Raw genomic sequence first — 6549 nt, 5'->3', positions numbered from 1 at the left:
TCATAAACTTGCCACAGGTTTGTAAATTTTATTCATTTTTTCAAAAACCAACTTTTTATTCATTGAGGTTTTGAATTTTTTGTTTCAATTTCAGTAATTTCAGCTCTGATTTTAATTATTTTCTAACTTCTACTGCTTTGGGTGTTGAATTGTTCTTTTTCTAGGGTTTTGAGATATAATATCGTGTTATTTATTGGGCAGTTTTCTATTCTTTTGTATAATGCACTCAATACAATGAACTCTCCTCTTAGAACCACCTTCATAATGTCCCAGAGATTTTGATTTGTTTTGTCATTATTTCCATTTGCCTTTATTATTTAATTTCATCCCTGATTTCCTCAGCTATTCATTTGTCATTCATTATCTTATATTTAGTTTTAGGAGTTAGAGTAGCTTCCATTTTTTAATTTAATCATTGACTTCTAATTTCTTTCCATTATGATCCAATAAAATCTGAGGTGTTATTTCTATTTTTTATTTTTCTGTATTTGCTAAGAGATACTTTGTGGCCTATAATATGGTTTATTTTAGAGAAGGATCCATGTGCTGTGCAGAAGAAAGTGTAGTTAGTTATTGATGGACGAAATACTCTATAAATGTTTGTTAAGTCTAAACTATTAATTTTATTTTTAGTTCTACAACTTCTTTTTTTAGTTTTTGTTTGGAGGGTCTATCCAGGGGTGAGAGAGGCATGCTAATGGCACACAGTGTTATTGTGATGTGGTCTGTTTGATTCTTAAAATTGAGAAGCTTTTGCTTATCGCATGCTCCATTGTTAGGGGCATAAATGTTTACAATGGTTATGTCTTGCTGATGTTTAACTCCCTTAAGCAGTATGTAATGACCTTTCTTCATCCCTTCTGATTAACTTTGGCTTGAAGTCCAAATCACTGATAAGAAGATAGAAACCCTGCTTGTTTAGGAGACCCATGTGAATGAAATGCTTCTCCCCGTACTTTTACCTTCAGTGTGTGGATGTCTTTGTCTATGAGTTGAGTTTCTTGGAGGTTACATTTGTTAGGTCTTGTTTTTTAATGCAATCCATCAGTCTTTGTATTTTTATTGATGAATTTAGGTCATTTACATTTAATGTTATTATTGAGAAATTATTTTTATTCCCTTTAATTTTGATTCATTTCTCATTTTAAATTTAAATTAATTTCCTCTTTGAATGACTATTCTTGTAGTGTAATTTCTCCCTTTGCTGGTTTGCATTTTTATTTTTCATTTCTGCAAGAAAATTTTATTTAGTATGTTTTGTAGTTTAGGCTTTCTGGTTTTGAATTCTTTTGTTTTTCATGGAAGGTTTTTATTTCACCATCAGTTCAGAAACTTAATTTTGTTGGGTACAGTATTTTTAGTTGGCATCCATTTTCTTTCAGACCCTGGTATATATCATTCTAAGAGCTCCTACCTTTGAGGGTCTGAATTGAGAAACCAGCTGAGATCTGGATTGGATTCCCTCTAAATGTGACCTTTCATTTTTCTGTGGTAATCTTTAAAATTCTATTCTAATTCTGTATGTTATATATTTTCATAGTAATGTGACTTGCTGTGGGTCTGTTATAATATATATTTGGGGTTCTGTATGCATCTCATATTTGATTTTCCATTTCCTTCTTAAGGTTTGAGATATTTTCAGATTTTACTGAAAATATTGTTTATTCCTTTGGTTTTTATCTCCCAGTTTTCATGTATTTTAATAAATCTTAAGTTTGGTGTTTTCACATTATCCCATATTTCCTGGAACTTCTCTTCATGGTCTCTTAACACCTTTTTTCCCTGGTTAACTTTATTTTGAACACTATATTGTTCATTGCCTGAAACTTTGTCTTTGAAGTCTGCTGGTCATGATTTCCAATGAATTTTTATTTGGTTTCTTGATTCCTTCATTTCAAGTATTTCTGTTTGACTTTTTTTTTTTTTTTTTTTTTTTTTTTTTTTTCAGAATCTCTATCTCTATTGAATTGATCCTTTGCTTCCTGTGTTTTCTCCCTGAAGTCTCAAGTTTACATAAGGGCCTACAATTTCAAGTGGTGAACTGGGATAGAATTATGTGAAGTAGGATGTGATGCATATGAGGGAGGAGTAGAAAAATTAGAAGTAAATAATAAAGGTAGAGTGAAATAGAAATCAATAAACATTGGTTGTTAGCAGAGGAAAAAATGAAAGAAAAGGGAAACATAAGTGAAAGAAAAACTCATTTATAAAATAAAAATTTTTTAAATAAAAAATTAAGATAAAAGAATACAAGAATACTACCAATATGCATTAATCAATCAGATTAATCCTCAAAATACTAATTCTTTAAAAATGACTGGCTTTAATAAATGCTAGGAATGTGTAAAAAGAGACAAATATGAATATAGATATAACTGTCCATAAACCATTCAGGTCACAATTGAATAGAGAAAAGAAAATATTTTTTTAAAATGTCGAGTGGGAGGGGTAATCTAAATGAAAATTTAATGAATTATTTCCATTGGAGTTCAGAAGATTCTCAACCTTCTCAGGTATATTAGGTGGTGTTACTGAAGTATGAAGGAAATCCCATAGGCAGGGCTGCAGGGGGTCAAGTTTAGGCTTTGGTAGGGCCCAGGTTTTTCTTTGACATGTAGTTCATCTAAAGATTTTTAGATCAGCACACCTTCTGGGCCTAGCAGTTGTCCAACCATGCCGGGAGACATACCCTGGAAACAACCCCTGGCTTTCACTTATGTGGTGTGTGGGCCAACCCTTATTACCCTCAGTCACTCATGAACTCCATATTTTCTGCACTAGGGTTCAGTCTCCTAACTCAATAAATTCCTCCCCTACCCTTTTGAATTCCCAACTGGGTGGGTCTCTCCCAGTCAGGAGCACCTCTCCCAGCCCATCTTTACAATCAAGTCATATGGATGGAGGAAAGGGGAATCTGGGTGGGTTTTCCTGACCAGTATTCCCCTGTATAAACCCCTTTCCACATTTTATTTTCTCCTGGTCACTAAGGCATACTCTATGCCATGCAATGTGTGTTTGCTAGATTTGTATTTTGGGCCAGATAGTTTCCAGGATTTGGTTTCTCCATCTGCCACTCCCAGCACTGCAGCTGTAAATGGTTCCTTCATCTGTTCTCCCTGGCAACCTAGAGAGATGTGGCTTCTTTTCTGCACAAAGATATTGTGCAGGATACATTTCAGGTTATTTGGACAATGTCTTTGATCTCTTATCTCTCCATACCCCGATATACCTCAGACCTTCCAAACCTACAGATTTATTTAATTGATGTATCCCTCCACTATTTTACATAGCAGGTGTTACACAGAAGGTGCCATCACTGACGGCAGCAGCACTGAGGATTTCTTCTTTATTTTATTTTATCCAACCTTCTTAGTCCCCAATCTGCTTTGAACATCAAAAATTAATTCCAAGCAAATTCTCCCTTTCTCACCTAGCTGAGAAATTGCTTTTCTGATTTCTTGGTTTCACATCACAGAGCAACCAGTAATGCAACCTTCTCTAATTCACCATTTTGAATCTCCCTCTAATTTTTATCTTATTATTTTCTAATTACTTTCCATTGTGATCTAATATAGTACAGGATGTTACTTTATTTTTTTGTATTTGTTGAGTCTTGCATTGAGTCCTAAACTATGATCTGTTTTGGAAAATTTTCCATATGTGGTTGAGAAGAAAGTGTTTTCCATCACCGATGGATGAAATATTCTGTATATGTTTGTTAAGTCTAAATTATTGTGTTTCTTTAGTTCCGTAGCTTATTTAGTTCTCATTTAGATAATCTGTCTAGTAATGAGTGTCACTCAGTATTATTGTGTTGTAGTTTATTTTGATTCTTTATATTGAGAAGGATTTGCATGATGTATGCATATGTCCCATTTTGGTGGGCACATATATTTATGACTATTATTTCTTGCTGTTGTATGACTTCCTTAAGCAGAAGTATTAAATGACTTCTTTATCTCTTCTGATTACCATTGGCTTAAAGTTCACTTTATCAAATATGAGAATAGAAACCCCTGATTTCTTACCAGATTCATATGAATGATAGTTTGTTTTCCCCATCCTTTCACATTCAGTCTGTGGATATATTTGCTTATGAGGAGAGTCTCTTGGGGACAGCATTTTATTGGATCTTGTTTTTAATCCAATCTGCCAGTCTATGTATTTTTATTGATGAGTTGAGTCCATTAATATTCAATGTTATTATTGAGAGATGATTTTTATTTTCTATCACTTTGATTTATGTTTTAAGTTGAAGTACATTCTCCTTTGATATACTATTCTTCAAGTATAATTTTAACCTCTGCCAGTGTAATTTTAACCTCTGCTAGTTTTCATTTGTATTCTCCATTTCTTCTTCATGAAATATTTTTATTGAGTACTTTGTGTAGACTTTCTAATTGTGCATTCTTTTAACTTTTGCTTATCATGGAAGGTTTTTATTTCATCTTCAAGTCTGATACTTAATTTTGGTTAATATATTAATTTTGATGGAGATAGTATATCCATTTTTTTTCAGTGTTTGTTTTATATTATTGTGAGATCTCCTAGCTATCAGGGTATGTGTTGAAAAAAATCAACTGAGATCTGGATTGGTTTACCTCTAAATGTAACCACTTGTTTTTTCTAGCTGCTTTTAAAATTCTATCCTTATTTTCTTTGTTAGGCATTATCATAATAATGTGCCTAGAAGTGGGTCTTTTATTATTATATATATTTGGAGGTCCGTATGCCTCCTGTATTTGATTTTCCATTTCATTCTTAAGATTTGGGAAATTTTCTGTTGTTATTTCATTAAAAAGATTATGTATTTTTTGTTTTGCAACTGAGTCTTCATCTTCCTCTACGAATCTTAGGTTTGGCCTTTTAATGACATATTTCTTGAAAATGATGTTCATGCTCTCTTAACATGTTTTCTCCATGATCAACTTTATTTTTAAGACTATGTATTTTGTCTTTGTTGCCTGAAAATCTATCTTCCAAGTGGTCTAGTCTATTGGTAATGCTTCCCATTGAATTTTTAATTTGTTTTATTGATTCCTTTATTTTCGGAATTTCTGATTGAGTATTTTCAGAATTTCTAACTTCTTTTTTTAAGTGATCTTTCACTTCTATCTTGTCTGTGATTTCATTCTTCCATCATCTTTTATATCATAAATCAGTTTAACAATCAACTTTCTAAATTTCTTCTCTGACACTTCCTGTACTGTAGTGTGAATGAAGTCTGCTATTGAGTCATTCTCAGGTGTTTGAAATGGTTTCTTCCCTTGCTTTTTCGTAGTTTGGGTCTGCCCATCTATCTGAATGGATCTGAAGCAGCAGAGCTGCTATTCTATGTTCTTTTGATGATCCCATAGGTTTCCTTTGCCTCTCAAATTAGGGGTAGCCAAATAAATGCAACCAACAATGCATGCAACATATGGCACTAAATTAAGTACTTAATTCCTATTTGGACACTTACAAAGTTAAACAACACAATAAACAGCAATGGTAGGCTGAGAAGTTTCTATAAATAGTAATTAATCATAAAATATATCTGGCTTAAAATCAGAGAATAGGTTTTCTATGACTTCTGTTATATTAATTGTTGCTATAGCATTAGTAGTGGGGTTTGGCATTTTATAGACCAATTAGTGTTAGGTGAAGTTAAACATAAAGTTCACTGAGACTAGTGAACAATACAGTCATGATGGTTAAATGTGACCCCACAAAATGAAAGGGCAAGAAGTCTACTTATGCCTTTTTTGTACAGACATACAGAGAAGAAAATACAAAGAAAAATCCAGAAGTCCCTGTCAATTTTGCAGAATTTTCCAAGAAGTGCTCTGAAAGGTGGAAGATAATATCTGGGAAAGAGAAATCTAAATTTGATGAAATGGCAAAGCCAAATTAAGTATGCTGTGATTGGGAAATGAAGGATTATGGTATAGCTAAGAGAGGTAAGAAGAAAAAGAACCCTAATGCGCCCAAAAGACCACCATTCTTTCAGTTCAGATTTCTGCCCCAAGATCAGATCCAAAAATACTGGTATGTATATTGAAGATGTGGCAAAAAACCTGGGTGAGATATGAAATAACTTAAGTGACAGTGGAAGCATCTATACATCACTAAACCCTCAAATCTGAAGGATAAATATGAGAAGGATGTTGCTGACTATAAGTCTAAAGGAACATTTGATGGCACAAAGGGTCCTGCTAAAGTTGCCCAGAAAATGGTAGAAGAGGAAGATTAAGAAGAGACTGAGGAAGAAGAGAAGAAAGAGGAAGAGGGGGATGATGAATTATAAACCATTTGTCCATCTCTTTGTGAATACCTTGGAGTAGGGAGTGTCATGGTTGACATATCTCTAATTTGAGATGTGTCTCTTACTCTCATTAGTTTCAATTACAATTTGATCACAATCACATTGTAATCTCTCAAAGTGCTCTAGAAATTGTCAGTGGCTTACATTAAGTGGCCCTGGGTGTTCAGAGCACCCTGAAACTGTATCAAAGTTGTACATCTTTCCAAACATTTTTAAAATGAAAAAGCACTCTCCTGTTCTACTCA

The 6549-nt window shown here is 33.3% G+C and overlaps 1 pseudogene across 1 annotated transcript; it reads left to right on the top strand.

Annotated features, from left to right (window-relative positions):
* The first annotated feature begins 5689 nt into the window (after positions 1 to 5689).
* Positions 5690 to 6286, top strand: LOC306637672 (high mobility group protein B3-like; annotated as a pseudogene). Its single transcript has one exon. The product of its transcript is annotated as a high mobility group protein B3-like (transcript).
* Positions 6287 to 6549: the final 263 nt, after the last annotated feature.

Source organism: Sciurus vulgaris, assembly GCF_902686455.1.
Source record: "Sciurus vulgaris genome assembly, chromosome: 10".
NCBI lineage: Eukaryota > Metazoa > Chordata > Mammalia > Rodentia > Sciuridae > Sciurus > Sciurus vulgaris.
Note: the sequence above shows the minus strand (reverse complement) of the source record. Positions and strands in the feature narration are given on the sequence as shown.